Source organism: Dendrobates tinctorius, unplaced genomic scaffold, assembly GCF_039654945.1.
Source record: "Dendrobates tinctorius isolate UK_male_01 unplaced genomic scaffold, ASM3965494v1 ptg000016l, whole genome shotgun sequence".
In the NCBI taxonomy this organism is placed as follows: Eukaryota; Metazoa; Chordata; class Amphibia; order Anura; family Dendrobatidae; genus Dendrobates; species Dendrobates tinctorius.
Genome location: NW_027361684.1, coordinates 56,924,003 through 56,944,327, shown reverse-complemented (window position 1 = coordinate 56,944,327; position 20,325 = coordinate 56,924,003). Strand labels below are relative to the sequence as shown.

At 42.0% G+C, this 20,325-nt stretch overlaps 1 protein-coding gene and 1 pseudogene across 8 annotated transcripts in view; one reads left to right on the top strand and one right to left on the bottom strand.

Annotated features, from left to right (window-relative positions):
* Positions 1-20,325, top strand: part of CDKL5 (cyclin dependent kinase like 5) — a 482,089-nt gene that overhangs the window by 93,328 nt on the left and 368,436 nt on the right. The window lies entirely within an intron of this gene.
* LOC141080676 (phosphatidylethanolamine-binding protein 4 pseudogene) lies at positions 19,326-19,955 on the bottom strand (annotated as a pseudogene).

Sequence of the window (20,325 nt, the reverse complement as noted above, 5' to 3'; positions counted from 1 at the left end):
GCACCCTTGAAATTGTTCCAGAAAATACAGTATTTCTCCCAGAGAATAACTGGAATTACAGAAACTTTGTTATACACTTGTTTATTTTCTTTGTGTGCATTGGAACAACACAAAATAACAGGAAAGAAAGATAAATTGGACATTTCAAACGTAAGCCCAAAAATTGTTGGCACCCTCAACTTAATATTTGGTTGCACATCCTTTTGGAATCAATCTATTCCTATAACCATCAACAAGCTTCTTACACCTCTTAACTGAAATTTTGGACCACTCTTCTTTGCAAACTGCTCCAGGTCTTTCATATTTGAACGTTGCCTTCTCCCAACATCAATTTCAAGATCTCTCCACAGGTGTTCTATGAGATTTCACTCATTGCTGGCCACTCCAGAACTCTCCAGCACTTTTCCATCCATTTCTGGGTCCTTCTTGAAGTATTTTTGGGGGTCATTGTCCTGCTGTAAGGCTCATGACCTAGGATGCAAAGTGAGCTTTCTGATACTGGGCACTACATTGCAACCCAAATCTTCAGATTGCATGATGCCTTGCGCACAATCACCGTACCTAGTGCCAGAGCCAGCAAAGCAACAACAAAACATCTTTAAACCTCCACCATATTTGACTGTAGGTACTGTGTTCTTTTCTTTGTAGACCTCATTCTGTTTTCGGTATACAGTAGAATGATGTGCTTTACCAAAAAGCTCTATCTTGGTCTCATCTGTCACGGGATTACCGCAACAGAGTGGAGCCAGAAGACCGAGGCGTCTGGTGGCTCCTGCTCCTCCGCTGAGAAAAAGCACTTCTCCAGTGTATTAAACGTGTTTAACCCCTGTTCTGCTGAAGTAATCGGCCATGTGGGAAATTCCTGCATTCAGCTGTGCTCGGTTAGCCACTCCTCTCCCCTATAAAAGCTAGGCTTGTTTACCAGGTCCTTGTCTCAGTTGCATTTGCTACCTAGATCTGGAGTGGAAGAAGCTGGTGTTTGAAGGGCCGGAGGAGTTTATTTGCGACTGTTGCTTGGTTTGTACGCTTGGAAATTTCTCATCCTTTCCCGTCTTACTTTCTTCCCCCTCCCTACACACCCTGGTGAATACCTCTGTTATATGTGAGTGTATATTTTGTGTGTGTGTAGCTTTCTTTTTGTCTTTGTCTTTGTCCCCCTGTTTGTCGGGTTGGTGTACTGTGCCTCTCTTCCCCAGGTGGGGGTAAGGGGCAGACGTTGGGCTGTTGTAGGAGATAGGCCAAGGGTGAAGGCCCCGGCATCTTCGCCATATGAAGTATCCCAGGGAACAGGGCGCGCTATGGTGCCCCCTAGTGTTAGGGCCAGGAAAGGTGCCCCCTGTTCCCAGGTCACTCGCCAGTTGAATCATGACATCATCTGTCCACAAGACGCTTTCCCAGAAGGATTTTTGCTTACTCACATACTTTTTGGCAAACTGCAGTCTAGCATTTTTTATGTCTGTGTCAGCAGTGGGGTTCTCCTGGGTCTACTGTCATAGCATTACATTGCATTCAAATATCTATACAGTTCCTACTGACACTGATCCACCCTGAGCCTGCAGGACAGTTTTTAAATTTCTTTGGAATTTTAGTGCAGCTGCTTATCCACCATCCAGACTATCCTATGTTTCAACCTTTCATCAATTTTTCTCTGCCGTCCATATTCAGGGAATTTAGCTCCAGTGCCACAGGTTGTAAACTTCTTGATTATGTTGCGCACCGTGGACAAAGGAACATCCAGATTTCCGGAGACGGAGATTGTTGCTTTATTTCAGCTATTTTGGTTCCTAAGTCCTGAAACAGTTCTCCTCTTTCTGTTCTCCATGTTTATTGTGGCACATACAGACACACAATGCTAATGTTGAGTCAACTTCTCCCCTTTTATCTGGTTTCAGTTGTACCTATTGCACACACCTGTTACTTATCACAGGTGAGTGTGAATAAGCATCACATGCTTGAAACAAATTTTGGAAAGGTACAAACAATTTTGTCTTGCCCATTTTAAGGATTTTGTGTGAAATGATGTCCAATTTGCTTGTTTTCTCACTTTTTTGTGTTTTTTTTTTTTTGTTATACATATGTTTTATTTCCCTTGTGTGTATTGGAACATGTGTAATTGCATTATTTTTCTGGAATCAACACTTTCAGCCATAACTGTTGTGACAAAGTCGCTGGCAAGATGCTGGAGGGGAGATATGTTTCGCTGAGGCCAATGGCTTCAGTGATTTAAAACCCAGAAGTTTTTCCTACAGCACATTAAGTATTGCAAGGGGTTACCTAGCCATTTTGTTGAAAGACTGGGTTTTTGTGGACAACCATAGAGCAGGTGGGAGGTTGTCCACCTTATGGCCGGGGTCACATTGGCGAGGAATACGGCCGAGTGAGAGGCGCTAAAAGCACGCATTACACACGGACCAATGATTCTCTATGGGGTCCCTCGCACCAGCCAAATATTTCTCATCCGTATTCTATGCTCCGTGCCAATCACAGCATGCTGCGATTGTCAGCGTACTACGGCCGTAATACGCCAATGCAAGTCTATGGGTGCGCTAAAAATACGGATTACACATGGACCACACATGTGACTTGTGAGAAATACGCACCAGGTGTCTTTTAGAAAAGCCGGCAATTCAGTGCACGATACAGTAAACTCACACTGACCGTTTTAATAAAGAAACGAAAGAATAGATATATACACATAGAATACATATATATATATATGCATTCTATGTGTCTATATCTATTCTTTGGTTTCTGTTTTAAAACCTGTCATTGGACTCCATTATATGTCCATTTTGCAAGCCTGCGAGTAAATCTCACCATACGGATTGTATACGGATGCCATACAGATTTCATACGGATGCTGACATGCGCAAAATACGCGATCTCACCTTGCTTACGGATGACATACGGAGCACTATTTAGCGGTCATTCATCCGTATTACGCATGTAAACTACGGACCGTATTTTGCGCTGGTTAGTGTGACTCCAGCCTATCTCTACTCCACAGTGTGGTCTGGGATTTAACTATTTGGCCTCCAGAGGCAGTCAGTGTGCTGTATGACTGGAGAGAGGAACTCCACTGTTTTGTGTCATGAGGAGGAAAACTAAACCTGTGGATACTAAGTGCTTCGGAGGAGGGAGCTCCCTGCATTTTAGAGGCTGTATACCATTTTGTATTGTTTTTTTTCCTGTTTTGCCCAAAGGGCTGTGTTTATTTTCACTTCACGTTGGTTTATGCTGCCTGTATAATAAACCAGCGGAAGATTTAAAGAGACAGTGTTCCCGTTTCTACCTCCGTGTTCCGCTGAGTGAGCTCATCTACCACACTCTATATAAGGATCCAGAGGTCAAAGTATGCAACGTCTTTTCAGCAAACATCATGTAAAAATGTGAACCTTACTCTTTTGCAAAACATCAAACGCCTATGGATACTACACGACCTATATCAAGGGCCTTTACATACGTTCATACATTTTCTGCATGCAGATTTTTTATTACATTATGTTCCGTTGTTAACGCAGAATGAAGTTACTGACGGCATAAACAGCTGTAAATGTGGATCCCATGTACAAGTAAATGACTGCATGCGCATAACATGTAGAGTATGCTTCCCTATATAAGCCTCCAGCAATGCCTGTTCTTGTTACAGTGTCATTTTGTTCCAACGTTGCCTCTATGAGAACAGAAGCGTAGGATGAGGAACTTGGTCTTCTCGCACCAGCAGCAGCCTTCTGAATATGAGCTCACATTTGGATCACTGGTATTTTCAGCTGCAGAAATCTGTTAGATAATATGCTCTCCTACACCCAGCAGAAAATCTGCCGTCTCTGCTGACAAGGACTATGTCTCTAATACTAGGTGACGTCTTTCCAGAGAAGCATGGGGTCTTTCAAAATATTTTTTTTTTTTTTTTTTTTTTTTTTTTTTAATACAAAAGGTGCATTAAATAAAAAAGCACTTGGGCCGAATCATCTGTTGTAATAGAGAACAGAGCACACGATTCAACTCCACTTTTTAGAATGAGATGAAATCATATCCTATGGAAGCAGGACAGCCTTGCCCAAATCCTCTGCTTGGAAGGGGCTATTCTGATCTAATAGTACAGGTTTCCATCAAATTCTTATAGAAAATTTGCCACCAGATTTTTACCACCTAATCTCAGAGCAGCATAATGTAAAGACAGAGACCCTGATTCCAGCTATGTGCCCTTACTGGGATGCTTGCTGTAGTTTTGATAACATCACAGTTTTATCAGCTGGAGATTATCAGGATGAAACCGATCAGGATGGTCCCAAACTCTAATATCTCACCGCACTATGGGCCAGCAGACCTCACCTGCACATTGCAACTTATATGAACAGATATGCTGGCTCATGTCTGTTGTCCTGCTTTAGAACCTTGTGGTTATTACAATTGAGAGTGGAGCCATTCCACTTTTCCCTTTGGGCTGTGCATCTTGTTTATTTAGCTTTCTAAAGGCAGATCTGAAAGAGTTATGTGTGGCTTCTGCTCTGCCCCCTTCAATTGTGAGGCCTTGTTGGTGCATGGTAAGGTGAGAAGCTACAGTTGGGGACCATCCTGATTGAGGTACACCTTGTCACGGTGGGATGGCTTTTACGCTCTTTTGATCAATATAGTGTCAACTTAGTACCTTGGGTATGGTGCTTGGTCACCTTGGCTTGACTTCTGCAGTGTCGTCAACTTTTTGACTGGGCAGCAGCATTAAAATCCTTATTTTCACAAAAATCGACAAATAGAAGCCTCTAAGGGCACATTTGGAGACTGCAGAATGACTCATTGTTGGGGTAAAGCCGTCTGATCGGTTCCCTATAATGAAAGTTCATTGAATTTTGTATGTTTAGGTCCTGTTGTTTTAGGCAGATCAGAGGGTAGCTAGCAGAAAACTGTTCTCAACAAACAAGTTTTAGCCTATATGAATACTCTAGAGCCCACCTGTCAGGCTACATTCAGAAATCCGTTGTACATGTTGTGTGCTGTTCATTTTTGGCCATTACAGGGATTGTCCACTACTATGACAACCCCTACTTGATCTAAATGTTTGACCCTGATAAAATACAAAAGCTTATACTCACCTCCCACGCTGGTGCCGTTCCAGCAGTGTCGGCACTCACGTTCCCGGGGCTATCGTGCAGTTATGACGTGAGCCTGGCGCCCAATCAGTGCCAGCGTCACTGTCCCCGCCTGCGTCTGAATTGAACATGAAGAGTAATTCAGAGATCAGCCGCAGCCCAGACTCCTCTACATGTTCAATTCATACGAAGGCGGGGGCAGTGACGCTCGCGCTGACTGAGCATCGGGCTCACATGACACAACAACAGAGCGGGAGCCGCCGGGAGAGCGAGTGCCGACACCGCTGGAATGGCGCCGGCACAGGATGTGAGTACAGGCTGTTTTATTTTATCGGGGACAAACATTTAGATCAAGTAGGGGTTGTCATAGTAGTGGACAACTCGTTAAAACTTATGGGGATAAGTGAAACACAGATGCAAAGCAGATGACATTGGAGAAAAACGGTCCGTTTTACACAGGAGTAAAAATGGTAACATGCGGTAAATGTAGTTGAAGAACTATCGAACAGGAGTTTTGCTTCCTTCCTGTTTAATTTCGGCTCCACCAACTATTTGCAAAAGAGCAATAACCAGTGTGTCACTATGGTGGCCATTTTTTTTTTTTTTTTTTTTTGCACAATTACAAGAAAATTTTGAATTAAATTAAAAAAAAAAAACTTTCATAATGGAACATGTTATTTTTTCCAATCATGCAATGTTATCTGATTGTCTTTTTAAGGGGGTCCTTACCTTTTTTTCACTGGACTGTTTGTGACAACACTCCAACCTACTTTATACATGTTAGCATAGACTGTACGTTTTTACCTTTTAAGATATTATGCAATGGATGGATTCTGTGGGAAAAATGATTATGGCATGTTCAATGCATTCTTTACTACGAGAGAATACTTTTCAAGGCATTGTATGGACTTCCTACGAGGCTGTGCCTATGCCTTTCCAAAGAAATACTGTATGTCTTATCAATTTTTTTAATGTACGGTATATATTACAGTATATAGTTTCACAGCACAGCCCGACACACTGTTCTATTCTTGCTCTTGTTTTTATGCACAATACAAATATACTGTTTGTAGCATTTTTTACAGGTAGAGCAGCACAGAGAAATTGCTGTTTATTTGAAGCTATTGTAAACCATACTGCTGATTAAACGGCAGGTATTTTTTCATTCCAAGGATATTCCCCCTTTTTAGCTTTGTCCAGAGAATGTAGAAAAGTTAGTAGTGTGACCTCAGTGATTTATTATACCTTGAGTGGGAAAAGACAACCTAGTAAAAGTTGCATGAGCATATTGGTTATTCCCACTTCTCAGCTCCAAGTGTCCATCTTGCCTTTGACTGGCCATAGAGGTAAAGGGGTTGTACGGTCAGAATACATTGATAACTTATAGATCCACAATATAAGATCAGGGTAGGTCCAACTCCTTTGGCCAGATGTGAGTATATTGAATAGAGCAGCTTTGCGCAGCTGAATTCAATGTGTAGTGGCAGCTGTGTGGTACTGCAGAACAAGTCCAATTCATTTGTTTAGGAGCTCCTTTTTCGGGATAGAATCTGTCTGCAGTACCCAACAGTGATCACTTGACATAGAATGAAGCTGCACAAAGCATCTCCATTGAATGTGTTTACATCCAAGTGCACCAGAGCTTGTATCTGCTGATCAGTAGGGGTGTCGGGCCTCCACCTATCTGGTATTGATGACCTTTTCTGAGGATAAGTCATCATTTTATATTCTGACCAGACAATCCCTTTATATGATAAAATTTTGACTTCAGCCACTAATAGGTAGGCTCACTGAAGAAGTATTTAAACAGCTGCCTAGATAAACACGTCTTAAATGAGCTCTTAAAGAGGACCTATCATGAAAAAATATAATTGGTTATATTTCAGTAGGGATCAACTAAAAGTAACTAAACATGGATAATTTCCCCTTTGGACGCATAATAACTGTGAAGATAGTCATTATAGCAGACTGAATACAGACCATGAGAGCAGCCATCTTGAGACTGGAGCTCAGCATTCTGTGCTGTAATGAGACACGCCCCCGGATTCCAGGCCTGTTGTTAGGCAGAGCCTCTTGTCAGTAGCAGTGTAGTAACTCAAGTTTCGCACTCTGCTTCTGCTGGGAGTTCATTTTATCCCAGTCTGTAGCCCCACTGGTGGTCCTGAATCTCATCTGAAACCTCCTTTACACATCCGTGTTTACAGTGCGTATGGTATACGTTTTTTTCACAGATACCACATGTATCCACAATGAGGCATGTAGACGATGAATTTTGCTCCTTTTTAGAATAAAAGTCTCATGATCCTTTAAAAATGGTGACATAGTATATGCGTTCAGCGCGCACAGTGCTCAGAGGGCATCACTTACGGCAGTAATACGTGATTGTTTGGCAATGAAGGCTTATACCGACATATTGAGAAAATGGAAACGGTCTTAGGAGCGCAGGAAAGAGACTCAGACAAGAGATGGGGTTAAACCACAACGTGTTTCGACGGAGGATCAGTCTTCACCGCATCAGTGCTTTCTTTCTTTCTCAGGATGTACCAAACTGTAGATTTTGCCACTCCTAATGTTGTAGCAATTTCTCGGATGGGTTTTTTCTGTTTTTGCAGCTTAAGGATGGCTTGTTTCACCTGCATGGAGAGCTCCTTTGACCGCTTGTTTCCTTCACAGCAAAACCTTCCAAATGCAAGCACCACACCTCAAATCACCTCCAGGCCTTTTATCTGCTTAATTGAGAATGACATAACGAAGGGATTGCCCACACCTGTCCATGAAATAGCCTTGGAGTCAATTGTCCAATTACTTTTGGTCCCTTTAAAAACAGGGTGGCACATGTTAAGGCGCTGTAACTCCTAAACCCTTCATCCAATTTTAATGTGGATACCCTCAAATGAAAGTCTGAACTTCAACTGCATCTGAATTGTTTTGTTTAAAATTCATTGTGGTAATGTCTAGAACCAAAATTTGAAAAATGTTGTCTCTGTCCAAATATATATGGACCTAACTGTATATCATGGACTCGATGAGGCTGGTTAACTTGCTTTGAAGATTTGGAGAAAGTGAAGAAAAGGAGCTGTCACTTCTGAGGAAAATTTAAAAACTTGGTTTTCTTTGTGTTTCTAAAAAGTTGCATGAATGGTTCCATATTAACCTCTGACATGTTTCCAGCGTAGAGAACTCAATCGTGGAGAAGTTCCTCAGAGGTGCTAGCTACTTTTCTTCACTTTCTTCTGATGCACTATGAGCCAGCAGTGGAGCGGCACCCATACATCTAATCAGTGGAGAGATCGCAGCATGGGCGGTGACCACAGAAATCACTTTTTTTTTTTACTGTGGATTGCTTTGAAGATCATTGTCTGTAAAATCAGTTGTTAAAGTTTTTCCTCTTCCAACATTTAGCATGTTTTATTACTCCAGCTCTCTCACTGCTCATCTTAATATCGAGAATGAAAACTTTCATGTGCATTTTCAAAAAAGTACACCAGCCTCTTCAGGACAAATAGATCTATTTAAAAATAATAAAGGCAATTTGGAAGTTGACCGCCTTTATTAATCACAGGACAGAGGTTAAAATAAAGTTTCAGATCTAGTGGTTGTGTGTTTGCTATTTTATAGTTTTATTTTACCAATTTGTAATTTATGACTCATAGAAGTGCTCGGAAATATCACGTGGCAGAGAATATCTTGTCAACGCTTGAAGGCCGCTCTCATCAATCACAATAGAATAATAGTCTTGTATAGAACATGAGTGGGAATATATCAGACCTTGTCTGCCTCATATTCATGTAGATAATATGTGGTAGCCTGTAAACCAAGTTTCATGTTTTCTGTAGATGATCAAATAGATTTAGAGGCATTTATATTTTTTGCCAGGAAAATGTACATTGTATGGACATAAGTCGATAAGTCGATCGATCCTGATCATTCAAGATCAGGATCTTTTGTGACCTCCCATTCTAAACTCATAGTCATTAAAGATGTTGTCCACTGCTTTAACATTGATGGCCTATCCTCACGATAGGTCATCAATATCTGATCGGTGGAGGTAGGACACTCAGTACCCCCGCCAATCAGCTGTTCTCTTTGTCGGTGGCTGCCGGAACTGACCAGTTACTGTCTACTGTATAGTGGTCGTGGTTAGGTACTGCACATCTGCCCTCTATTGATTTGAATAGGGTCGGATGTGTAGTACCCCGCCGCAGCCACTATAAAGTAGACTAAGCTGCGCTGCTCCGTAACTGGTCAGTTTCGGTCACCGCCGACACCAACAAAAGCTGATCAACGTGGGTACTGGGTGTCGCACTGCCACTGATCAGACACTGATGGCAAGGACAGCTTGAATTTCTTTGGAACTTTTTTGGGACTGCATATCTACCATCTATCTTGTGTTGCAACCTTCCATCTTTATTTTTTCTGACTGCCATGTCAAGGGAGATTAGCTACAGTGCCATGTGTTGTAAACTTCTTGATTATGTTGCACAGTGGACAAAGGAACATCAAGATCTCTGGAGATGGACTTGTAACCTTGAGGTTGTTGATATTGTTCAACAATTTTGGTTCTCAAGTCATTAGACAGCTCTCTTCTCCTCTTTCTGTTCTCCATGCTTAGGGTGGCACACACAGACACACAATGCAAAGATGGAGTCAACTTCTTTCCTTTTTATCTGTTTCAGGTGTAATTTTTAAATTGCCCACACCCAGGGCTGCCATCAGGGCATTACTGCCCATACTAGTGTATGAGGCCTGGTGAGGAGGGGGGCCAAGTCAGAAACCCCCTTCTCACAGAGTCCCAGGTGAAAGAATCGCTGTTCGCTTAGTTAGGGAACGTGCATCCTCAGATGCACATTCAGTAGAAATCTATTGCCGTGAAGGACTCGATTCCTGCACTGGAATAGGAGTCGTCAAACAATCAGAGGCTGCCAGCTAACTTCCATGCGCATGTTACAGGCATATGATGTCACTGTCATGTGCCTCAAATGGTTGTGGAAAAGGATGCTGCTGGACCTTGGCAAGGTAAGGAGAAACATTTTTTTTTTTGCTACTGAAATTCACAATATGAGGAGACAAATGGGGAGGCAGGATGGAGATACATGGGGAGCAGAATTAAGACATACGGGGTTCAGACACATAAGAGCAGGATGGGAGAACATATAGAAGTAGAATGGAGACACATGGCGCCCGGAATGAGATACATAGGTGCTAGGATGGAGACGTTATTACAGGATGGTGCCGGGATGTAGGACACTATTACTGTAGGGGCTAATTAACGAATATTATTACTGCTGTGATGTATTTTTTTATTTTTGAGGATACTGTTTTCAGTGAGGGGGGTTACACTATCGCTTTTTTTCGTCTTCTGGCGTAGGGTAGAACGTAGGGAAAAATTGGGGAATGTGCTGTAGCTGTTATTTTCTGCAGAAATGAGTCCTGAATGGAAGAAGTGATGGTGGCCTGCGATGGATGAAAAAGCCAAACGAAGAAGAATGATTTCAACTAGGGATGTCACTTGTGAGACAGTGTGTTCTATATACTATATACTATATACAGAGCTCCTGTGTATAATGTCACTGGTGAGTCCCTATTACCTGTACACTAACACTATACACTATGTGCAGAGCTCCTGTGTATTATGGCACTTATGGTAATATTAGTGTTGTGTTATTTCACTAATGATTAGTATTGTAGCATTGAGTCAATATGTGGTGGTAATATGCGGTCCGGCAATGGTGTAGTGGTATTTATCCCTGTATGTTGTATTATTGGTCATTTTAAAAAATGTATGTGACATATTCCCTTAAAGAAAATAAAAATATACCTAAAAAGAGTATTGGATATTTTCACAAATGTTTAATATGTTAGAGTAGAGTAAGGCCCAGCAAGAAGAATCTACCTTGTCGTGGTGGTGGCTTAGAAAATCATTTGGCCAAAACAAAACTTGATGGCTACGTATGTGATCTGGTGTTCGATGGAAACTGTAAATATGTGATTGGTGAGGTCGTGGTGCAAAAGTGGAGTTTTTCCAAGAGTGGGCAGTGGGACTGTGTAAGGTTTGCAGTGTGGAGGCCGAGCAGGGCTGAAGCCTGGTCAGAGTCTCAAGGGGGCCCAAAAAATGTTGCCAGTATGGGGCCCTGAAATTCCTGGTAGCAACCCCTTTTTTTGTCATCCAGTACACACAAAGGAAATAAACATGTGAATAGGGTGCCAACATTTTCAGCCATGACTGTATGTGAATGTAACTCTTTCAAAGACAACTCCAGTAATACCTTTTAACCTTACCAGTCCATTCTTTTGTTACTGATAAATCAGTGTTTGAATTCATATGCCTGTGTCTCTTCAGCTCAGTCTATTCCCTTCCCATCTCTCCTCCTGCTTGGCTGACCGCTTCTACGCTGTCAGTGGTGGTGTCGAGACAGCATCAAGCTTCAATATTAGGTAGATGCATGAAAGTCAAATGTGGGTTAATCCCTTTTCCCAAGAAAAATTAAAGCAAAAAGAAGGTGGCTTCAAAATCCAAAAATGATTAACTTGCTTTATTGTGACATTACAAATACAGGAACAGCAACAACGTTCAACCTAAGGTATAGGTCTGGGTCTTTGTCCAACTTGGCTAGGGGTCGAAACGTTGCTGCTGTTTCAGTATTTGTGATGCCATAATAAAGCAAATTGATTGTTATTGGATGCTGAAGCCACTTTCTTTTACTTGGCTTCTATGTTTTGTGACTTCAGGCAAAGGAGTCGTCAGTCAAGCAGCTAATAAATAGCAAAAATGGAGGCAAAGTTGAAACCAGTTTCCTTTTTTCTATGGATTCATGTTTTCTAAAAACAGAACTGTTTAAAAAGTGGACACTTTGGATTCTGTTTTGCATTCATTTTTGTTCCTTTTTTTGAAGTACCACTCCAGCATTTTTTTTAATTTTACTGCTGGAGTGTTGTTTCTATTCTGAGGTTTCTGACCCTACTCATCACCTTTTATCCCAGACGTTCCTGTTGACCTCTGGCAGTTTGTGACCTGCCGGATTGCTCTAGTGTTTGATGGAGCGAGCTGGAGGTCACAATTCAATGCAAATCTGAGAGCCTGGTTCTGGCTTCGTTCTGGCTCTCATAGACTTGCCTTGAGAGCTTGTGAAGTTGCAGTCAGAAGATGGTCCAGTGGGACTGGAGTGGTGCCGAGAAAAGGTGAAGATGCTGGTAGGTGAGTATAAGATCGGGGGTAGTGTTCTTATGTTAGAAGCACCACTCTAGCACTGAAAAAAAATAAAACTCTGCAGTGATGGTTTAACAGAACCATTTTTACAAGATTTATATGTTTTTGTTCAAGATAAAACCGTAAAGCTGCTGTGAAGGAGGCACGCCGAAGGCATTTTATGACACTTCTGTCCCATGCAAATGAATGGCTCTATTTACATTTTTAGGATCCCAAAATGGATCAATCTCTAATATTTTCATCTATTGACAGCAAACAGATTTTGGAAGTGTTTAGAAATTTATAATGTTGCATATTAAAGTGGATCTTTATGATTGGTTGCCCGAGTAAATTCACATGGCAGAGCATTCTTCAGACAACCATTAATAACCTCATTGATAGCAGCAAAGGTGTGTAAGGACAGGGATTTCTGAATAAATAAAGATGCTTTGAAAATGTTGTTGCCATTTTTTTTCATCCTTTCCATATCCTTACCATATTTGTCTTGTTTTCTCTTGTGTGTCACCCTTTGCACGTGTGTCCTGTCACTAGGATTTATCAGCATACAGTTCCCTTCTGGTAGGTCTATGGGGTAGTATGTGGTCATCAAGTTCCGCTCCCTACTGACCCCAGGCTCTCCTCTCTAGAAGCCTTGAGGGCTACTAGTTCTCGCTTAGGTGGGAGCCCAGGCAGATGCTAGGGGCGAGATTGAGCCTCCCTTGGCTTCGACTAGGGGAGGTCACTTGCCCCTGACCCTTGCTGTGGCCTTCTGGCTTGGAGGGACAAGGTCTATTAGGGCCCTTTCTCCTGTTGGAGAGGGCTACAATTGCCTGTATGCTAGTGCACTTTTTTGTGACAACTTGTCAATTTTTTAAGTGCCTCGAAACAGGATTTCGGGCTTTCAAAAAATAAAAACGAGGTACTAAATGGTTTTCCATGAGTCATATTCAATATGTATTATATGTGACACTCAGTTTCCTCTTTTACCATTTTGCAAAACATATCTTTTTAATAGTGAAGTCATGGTAGTGTGAACATGGCATTGATTGTCTATATTTAATAGACAGTATTTTGTTCTGTTCGTAGCTTGTAGCATTCACCATACTTAACCTTGAAATGTCTTCTCTGACTAATTGCTGTACAGTTTTGCTTTAGGATATTCTCACAGAAAGATGATAGAACCAGAGAGTCATTTATTTCAGGACATTCTGAATTTATTTATTATAAATATCAAATTGCTCAGTCTGGGGTGTGAAGCACTCACAAGTGCTTGGCCAAAAGAATTTGTCGCTGAGTAAAATCAATATATTAGCATTTAGCACCCAAATGTTACCAAAAGTGTGTTCTTCAAACCTTAATTTCCTGAACCGTTATTTATGGAGCTAACTGTAAGCACCCTCTAAGTATATAAGCATCCGACATAACACCCTGCCCCAAAATATGGGGAAGCCCAAATAATTTATTTAACATCTTATTCCAGAATTACCATGAAATTGGTTTCTTACTTCTCTACATAACTCTGTAATCCCAAGGAAACTTTAAAATGCATTAGATTTTGGAAGATGACTTTGAGTCTTCTCATCCATTCAGTTCCAAAATCTTGATTTAGATAAGACATTAAAGGGATTGTCCAGGTTTGGCACAAAAGTCTACTGTCACAAAGAGTGACTGTAGACTTGTGAATCCTAACATTGAGCAGTGCGCTCGCTTACAAGGATTTTCTGGAGCTTGCTCTGGGAGAGGGCGGTTATGTGATCACAAGTATATGATACGCATACTCTTGGCCACATTCCGACTAGATGCGCACAGTCTCACGTAATACAAGTTTGCTGAGCAGGACCAGACACCGTCTACTTAGAATGTGTCCCGAAAAATGTCTCACCAACATCAGTGCAGAATCAGTGGAGAATTCTGACAATGCAAAAAGAGTTACCACCTCCTTGTATGGATTTTTAAGGCTGTGTTCACACACAGCGTTTTTTTGGCGTTTTTTCCCGCGGATTTGCCAAAAAAATCTGCGGGAAAAAGAAGCTTCCCATTCATTTCTATGCATTTAGCACTTTTTGAGCACATTGATGCGTTTTTTGGGGATCGCACTGCACTCAGGTGATATCTGAGTGCAGTGCGATGTTTCTCACGCACCCATAGACTTATATGGGTGCGTGCAATCTTAATTCAGCATACAATCGCAGCAAGTTGCCTTTTTTTCCCGTCCTATCGGAGCAGGGGGAAAAAAAATGTAATTGAGAACAGAAGCATAGGAATCAATTGGTACAAACGCAATTTTATTGTCCTATTTAATTGCAAGTGGGAGCGAGCTTTAGAGTGATACTTGTTTAGCAAATGCTTATTGATGACGAATGGAATATTTGTAAGTTGTACCTTTTTTTACTTTATTTTCCTTTAGAAAAAGGTAAATGTTTTCCTACTAACACATTGATGGCCAGTATTCACAGTCAGTGCAGGAATCACCCACTGGAGAAAATCTGCTTGCCAGCGTGCTGCCAGCTTCCAATCATACTCCTTGTGACCGACTGTGAAATAAAATTGTCTGCACACTTTGAGATATAAATTTTACACCTGAAGTTGTCTACGAAAACATCTGAAATCTTAGAGTTGTATTTTTATGGTCTACGTTAAAGGAATGTTTTTTCGGTAGCACTTGTCATTATGTATGTACGGTAATTCACGTTTTGACTTGATACAGAAATAGACACGTAATCCCGTGTAATTGCACAAGCTGGTGATTTCTCTCAAGGGCAAACATAGAGGAAGACGTCCTGTCAGGTATTAAGAAGAAAAGTTTCAGTAATGTGTTTACTGGTATAGTATCTGTTAGGCTAAGTTCTCACGACCGTATAAAAAATCGTCACATTCATCCAGTAAACTCTGAAGATTTTTTTTCTCACTGTGAAGTATGGCATCGAAGAGATCACGCAGAATCCCACCACTACAACCACTTGTGAAGGATGGTACTGGGGAGATCACCCAGAATCCACCGCTGCCACCACATGTGATGAACCCACATCTTGTCACCCCTCCTGACGCCACTATTACGTCAGAAGGATCACATAATGCTGTCTCCCCACTATCACCAATGTGACATTCTGCATCCCCCTGGGGACACGCAAGGTCAGCTTGGTGCTGTTTTCAACAGACACTCCCTGTTCACATGGGCCCAGGGACTCACAGGGAGTGAGGATGTGACCCATGCAGTCACTGATGTGGCACCACACTTGCTCACAACCCTGACATGCTGAGAGGCCCCTTTCATTAGCACAAGTGAAACAGAGTGCGGCCAGCCCGGAAGGACTGCGAGCAGTTCCTCGTTAGATATAAGCATGGTCTGTTAACAGGATAATATTGGGCCAGAAACCAGCCCTGGTAGTATGGAAAGTTAAGGCGAAAAATGGACGTGTGGATTCGTGGATCTAGATAAAATAGCAGACCAAGGTTAAATTATATATTTAATACCCTTAAATACACACTAGACAATGCACTATATACACAATGGTTACACATATACAATGGTCAGATATGCAAATACAATAGTGGGCAGCACAGTGGCTCAGTGGTTAGCACTGCAGCCTTGCATTGCTGGGGTCCTGGGTTCAAATCCCACCAAGGACAAAATCTGCAAGGAATTTGTAGGTTCTTTCTGTGTTTGAATGGGTTTCCTTCCACATTCTGAAGGGAATTTAGATTGGGAGCCCCAATGGGGACAGTGCCGATAGTATCTGTAAAGTGCTGTGGAATATAATAGCGCTATATAAGCAAAAGCATAGAATCGTAGAGTTGGAAGGGACCTCCTGGGCCACCTGGCTCAACCCCCTGCTCAAAGCAAGATTTGCTAAATCATCCCAGTCAGATGTCTGTCCAGCCTCTGTTTAAAGACTTCCATTATTATAATAAATAATAGTGGTGGAACAAAAGATATAAGCAGATGGATCATGTCAATTACCTGTGTGATGTTCGTCCATGTGTTTGCTGGGATGCAGTGAGAATGGGCTGTCAGCTGTCTCCTTGGTCCCTTCAAAGCATGTTACCTGACACGACCCCCACAGAGAGAGACTACTTGGCCTTACACTAGCCTTTATTCCTTTTTGGTCACTCCCTTCCTACCCTTTGGGCTGAACCTACATCCCCTCCCCTTGCCTCTAGCAGTTAAAACGCCAAGACTTAAGAGCCCGTCACACTAAGCGAGATCGCTAGCGATCTCGCTTAAACGTCACCGATTTTGTGACGCAGCAGCGATATTGCTAGCGATATCGCTATGTCTGATACTTACCTCCGACCGGCTCCCCCGCTGGTTATCGCTGATCGCGTGAGAACGTCCTGGGCCGTTTCTTGTCGGCTGCTTCCTGCTGGCGCTGACGAGCGATGCGTGGACGCGGATGGGAGGATGTCTTCATCGCCGCGTCTGACAGGTAAGTAACGACCGCCGACCGCTGCTACATCGCTGTGAGATCTGCCTGTGTGGCAGCTCACTAGCGACCACTTAGCGATGCACCAGCGATCCTGACCGGGTCGTATCTCTTTGTCGGGATCGCTGGTGCATCGCTAAATGTAACGGTACCTTTAAGATGGGTCATAACTCCTTAAAAGAGTCTCAGATCAAAATTAGCCATGCAATTCTGTGGGGCAGTGAAAACATCCGACAGCACTCGGATGGCATCTGTTTTTTGTCCGTTTTCAAGGACTGATAGGAGAAGGTGGAAACTTCTTTCTTATTCTTTATCAGTGAAAAATAACCAATGAAACTCTGACCAAACTCTAATGAACATCTCAAGAAACTCTGATGAAATCCGGTCTATTTTCCTTTTGCATGAAAAACAGACGTCTGAATGAGCCCCGAAAGTGACTTTTACTATAACACAGGGTATTATCTAATAAATGTGTTCATTACTTGGACAACCCCTTTTTAAATGTCGAGTAAAGTAAGAAAAACTTAAACTCACATTCTGTATCGGCTTTGTTTCGTTGATTGTCGGTGCCAAGCTTCGCGATGCTTGGCAGACATTGGTATGTCACGTGAGTGCTGGCCACCAATCAGTGGCTGCAGATGTCCGCTCTGATGGAATATTGATGAGCTGGATCAGTGACACAGCGCACAGTTTGAAGAGCCGGCCAGGGACCATATGCCCGCTCCAAATGATTGACAGGTCTCTACCTATTTACACACATACCATTGAAAAGCATACCTGGCAATCGTGCAGCCGGGCTGAGTCGTGCTGTCCATTATTTGAGCAGCATAACCCAAGTGACAGCTTCCCTTTAAAAATTGACTGTTAACTTCTTTGCTAAATCAGGCTCATTTTAAGACTGTCTAGCTTAAGTTTTCACTGGCTGTGAAATAGACAGTTTGGATAAATATGGCCTGCTCTCTTATGCTGCAAGTGGATGCAGCTTGCTTTGCTTGAGAGCAGCACTTGGCATCTGTAGAGACAGGCAGGTACAGACTGGGGCTGAATTTCAGCCCTGGCATTTGAAATCACACAGGCCCATGCTGTCCCCATCCCCAAGAACCAGATTGGATATATTACTAATATTACCCTGGATGGAGGAAAGGAAGATTTACTATACACCGATTCTGTTAACAACATAGCAGACAAGGTGGCCCACGACCAGACAGGCCCTTCTGGCATTTGCCAGAGTTGCCAGATGGCCTGTCTGGCCCTGGAGATAGGAGATTGCAAGTGCTCCCCTTGCCTGGGAAGCTAGTCACCTTATTGAAAATGGGAGCATTTTTATTAAAAAGTAAATTGCAAGGTTGCGTTTACCCTTTTAATAGAATAAGACAAACCCCTTCTATATTATAAGTTATGGGTACTGGATTGCAGACGTTGAACTGCAGTTATTCTGATTGCCATACTTGTGGTCCAGAAGGATTTTTGTCCCTAAGGACTCGTGCACATGACTGTATTTTCCGAAAAAATATTGGATCGCACTCAGACCAATGTTTTGCTATGGGGCTGTTCACATGTCCGATTTTTTTATTCGGATCACAATCAGCCATGAAAGTCAATGAGTCCTTGGAAACCATTGGACTACACTTTAATGCTATCTAAGTGCAGTTCGATTTTCATGATCTGACATAATGGAGAAGAATATTTTTTTATCATCGGATCACACTGATCACATTCTCTTCACACTCTCACCCTACTCTCTTCACACTCTCACCACCCTCTGATCAGAGTGTGCTTAGCATAATCGGCCCGACTCTCTCAGATGAGAGAATATACGTTGGTGTGACCCTAGCCTAGGATGAAGAAATGTAGCTTCTGCCTCATGTTAGGCTTTGCCATTCTGTGGATCAGTATTCCAGTATAAAAGACTGAACTTGATGAAAAGGAAAAATCATACCCTTTAATTTTTTTTTTTTTTTAAACGGAATAAATCTCAGATCTTCTAGAATAATATCTAAGGTCTGTGAACGTGTTTGAAATGTTCACTTTTGATGACGAAAAACGATTACATAATGTTTATTGGTTATACACTACTTTTTTTTACGATTATTCTAATTTATACTTCAGTTCAGATGTATGGTATTATAAGTACTATTAATAATAATCTTTATTTTTATATAGCGCTAACATATTCCGCAGCGCTTTACAGTTTGCACATATTTTCTTCACTGTCCCTCATGGGGCTCACAATCTAAATTCCCTATCAGTATGTCTTTGGAGTGTGGGAGGAAACCGGAGTACCCAGAGGAAACCCACGCAAACACGGGGAGAACATACAAACTCCTTGCAGATGTTGTCCTTGGTGGGATTCGAACCCAGGACTCCAGCGATATTAACACTGGAGAGCATTCTTTGTATGACTCGGATGATTGAAAATAAGCAGTTCATATGTAAGACTCCTGTATAATGAGAATGCTACTATATAAGCAAGTAAGTACCTCTTAGTGGAACATGCTACTTTTGGAACTGCAAGAGTGTAGCTAATGCAGATTTATATTGCACTGAGGACGCATAGTCTACATATCAGAATGAAGGTTTTGTTTAATGTCACATATTCTGCAATATGGAGAATGATTTCATACGTTAAATATTATTCCCAATCTCAAAATTAGAGCGGTCAGGTTGTTGGATCATAAATTGAGTAGTGGCAACTGGGAATCCTGGGATCCAGCGTAGGACAAAAGCATTAAGGTCCCATGACTCAAAATGTTCTTCACCTGGGAGGAGTGATGGGGAAACTCCTGGATATTGCATGTAGATCAGAAATTGGTACCTGTGATATCCTGACTGCACTGGTGGATTTGGTCGGCGGTATGGAGATAAAACATTTCCTTTTACATGTTTTCCTGTAAGAAGAACATGACCAGGTATATCAGTGACCAACCAGTGTCTCCAAAATCTGTATGTTGGCTGAAATCTGCTTGGAGCATCAGGATCTAGCATAATCAAGGTATACATTTTTTCTGGCTCGGCTTTAGAGAATTTGATCCAAGGAGGGCCCCAAACTTTGATTAAACTGTCTGGATACTGAAAGCAGTCTGGTATGTAAATGCAGGAGACCTCACCCATGTTTGGGTATATGACATGGATGTTACCACTGCAGAACTTGGCATCCTCTTCAATGAGAGTCTCAAAGTCACATGACACAGGAAAACAGGAGACTAATGATGGGAAGGATAAGATGATTCCGAATAGAAAGCAGAACTTTGCCATCTGTCACCAGTAGTGGTTCTACTAGACTGGTGTGTTTAACAACATTCAAGTTCGGAACTTTGATGATGTCATAAATGGTTATGTTCCTGATAAGCCTTACTGGCAGGGACTGTTCTGTTGATGGTTAAAACTGGGCAAATGTAAGGATCTGATTGACTTTAACAAGATTTAAAATTTGATGGCAAAAATTGGGTCATGTGGGATGTTTCTTGTATTACATAGTTACATAGTTATATGCAGTAGGTTGAAAACAGACTTTGGTCCATCAAGTTCAACTTTTCTCCACCAGTTATACTTTCTCTATCGCTAGATTAAATGCTGTTACAGTATTTGCCATTACTACCCTCTTGCGGTCAGGCATTCCACAGTC